Below are 3088 nucleotides of genomic sequence, written 5' to 3' on the forward strand. Positions count from 1 at the left end.
CTTGCTTGAGTTTAGTTTCTATTCCCTGCACCCACAAAAATGCTGGGTAGGTGAGTGGGTATGGTGGCCCACCTGTAACACTCACCCACATAATTCCAGCACTTGGGAAGCAGAGGCTAGACCGACAGTTAGTGCACTCTGAGTTCAAGTGAGAGACCTGGCCTCAGTATAATATGTACAGTGAGGGAAAAGGGTACTTAACATCAACCTACGGCCTTCACAGGCATCCACTGTAGCACACATGCAAACACATACATGCATGTAGATCAGACACATGCATGCAGATACACACATGCACACACCTTTCCCTGCCACCATGTCTCCCCATTACCAGCATCTGTATCCTCATACTTCCCGTTACTATATATCTCTGAAGTTTTGGAGAGACAACCTTTTCTTAGGTCGCCTCCTTAAGGATAGCATTTCAGCAATTCTTTACTTTTTCCATTTTTACTGAGTTACTCCTCTAAACATACAATCATTTCTCTTCATAAGCAAACAAGGCCTTATTAGACTCTGCTTTTTTTTTTTTTTTTGGTTTTTTTGAAGCAGGGTCTTCCTGTAGCCCCAGCTGTCCTGGAACTCACTATATAGACCAGGCTGGCCTTGAAAGCACAGAGATCGGCCTGCCTCTGCCTCCTGAGTGCTGGGATTAAAGGCATGCACTACCACACCCAGCTAGACTCTGCTCTTTTTAAGAATATTATTTTTATGTGTAGTAGTGTATTGCCTGCATGTATGTAAGTAAATGCACCCACGTTGTGAAATGCCCACAGAGGTCAGAAGAGGGTGTCAGTATTGGATCTCCTGGAACTGGAGTTATGGACAGTTATTAGCTGGGATGTGGGTGCTGGGAATCAAACCTGTATTCTCTGCAAGAGCAGCCAGTGCTCTTATCTGCTGAGCCATCTCTCCAGTCTTTTTTTTTTTTTTTTTTTAGACAAGGTCTCATGTGTCCCGGGTTAGCTGTGTGTCAGAGGATGATCTTGAATTTCTGATCCTCCTGCTTCTACCCTTTGAGTGTTGAAATTATAGGCATGTAGTCTGTACCCAGGTTATGTAGTGCTGGGAATTGAACCCAGGTTTTGATGCATGTACTGGGCCAGCTACATCCTCAGCCCTTTCATTGATACTCTCTCAGTTCCTCCTTCCCTCTATCTCACCCTTGGTTTATTTATGTTTATTTATTTATTTTTTTGAGACAGGGTCTCACTATATAGATCTGGCCAGGCTGGAGCAGTATGTAGGCAGGCTGCCCTTGAACTTATTCTGTAGTTGAGAATGACTTGATCCTCCTGCCTGACACCCTCCTCCCCCAATACTACCCCTCTTAAGTGCTAGGATTCCAGTCTGACTCATTCTTTCTTAAACTTTCTTTTATTGAACTTTGGATGCAGTACCCTGCTGAAACTACCTTTGTCAAGATTACCAATCATGGGGGCCTGGAGAAATGGCTCAGTAGTTAATGGCATTTGCTGCTTTTGTAGAGAACCCAGGTTCCCAGCACCAACATGATAGCTCATAACCTAACTCCAGTTCTAGGGAATCCAACTCTCCTGACCTCTTTGGGTAGCAAGCATGTACATAGTTCACATACATATATGTAGACAAAACACTCACACACAAAAAGTTAATAAAAATAAATCTTATCAATTAAAGATTACCAATGATGGACTGGAGAGATAGCTCAGTGGTTAAGAGCACTTACTGCTCTTTCAGAGGACCCAAGGTTGGTTGCCAGCACTCACAACTGCTTGTAACTCCAGATCTAGGGGATGCAATGCCTCCGGCCTCTGCAGGCACCTATACTTGAGTACCTGCCTACATACAGACACACACATACACTTAATTAAAATAATTTTAGAAATAATTGAAAGATTACTGCCAGGCATGATGGTGCATGCCTCTAACCGTAGTACTCAGGAGGCAGAGGCAGGCGGATCTCTGAGTTCGAGGCCAGCCTGGTCTCCATAGCAGCGAATCCAGGCCAGATGTGGCTTCAGTGAAACCTGTCTCAAAAAGACCAAATAAAAAAAAATTAAAGATTACTAATGATGTCCATTTTAATGGACATAGCTAATGTCCATAATATGTCCATAGCTAATGTTGAACTCTCATTTTCTGTGTGTGTGTGTGTTTATGTTGCTGATCCTAACAGTTGCCAGGATTTACAGCTTGCCTGTTCTGTTGCTTTTCTCTCAAACTCTAATAAAATTTTTCGTTGCGCTTCAAATAAATAAATAAATAAATTTATTTGAGACAGAGCTGTGTGTGGTGATGGGCTTCGTACCCAGCACTTGGGAGGTGAAAACAGGAGTTGAGTGTTCAAGGCCAGCCTCAGCTACATGAGACCTCATAACAATACACACACACACCCCTACATCTTTTCTAATGGTAAACAGCCAGCTGAGTGGGAGTCAAGGGACAAAGAACTGAAGAGATGGCACAGTGGTTAAGAGCACTGGCTGCTCTTGCAGAGGATCCAGATTCAGTTCCCAGCACCCACATGGCAGCTAACAAATGTCTTTAACTCCAGTTCCAGTGGATCCAGTGCTGTCTTCTGTTCCCTGTGGGCACACACATGGTACACTTACATATATGCAAGCAAACACACACATAAAATAAAAAAAACAAGAAGGCCAGGGAGATGACTCAGTGGTTAAGACAATTGCTGTTCTTCCAGAGGATTTGGTTCAGTTCCCAGTATGCACAAGGCAGCTAATGAGAGCTAATTCCAGTTCCTGGGGACCTGATGCCTTCTGGCCTCCACAGAAATTGCATTCCTGTGGTGCACTTAACATACATGCAGGCAAAACACTCATGCGCATAAAATAAAATGTTTAGCCGGGCGTGGTGGCTCACACCTTTAATCCCAGCACTTGGGAGGCAGAGGCAGGCAGATCTCTGTGAGTTCAAGGCCAGCCTGGTCTACATAGTGAGTTCCAGGACAGCTGGGGCTACAGGGAGACCCTGTCTCAAAAAGACAAATAAATAAATAAATAAATAAATAAATAAATGAAAACAGGAAAAATGATTTGGAAAGGGGAAGCATTTGGAAGGAGACCCAAACTCTATGAAATATTGGAAA

Source organism: Nannospalax galili, unplaced genomic scaffold (genome assembly GCF_000622305.1).
Source record: "Nannospalax galili isolate Female #2095 unplaced genomic scaffold, S.galili_v1.0 scaffold1200, whole genome shotgun sequence".
In the NCBI taxonomy this organism is placed as follows: domain Eukaryota; kingdom Metazoa; phylum Chordata; class Mammalia; order Rodentia; family Spalacidae; genus Nannospalax; species Nannospalax galili.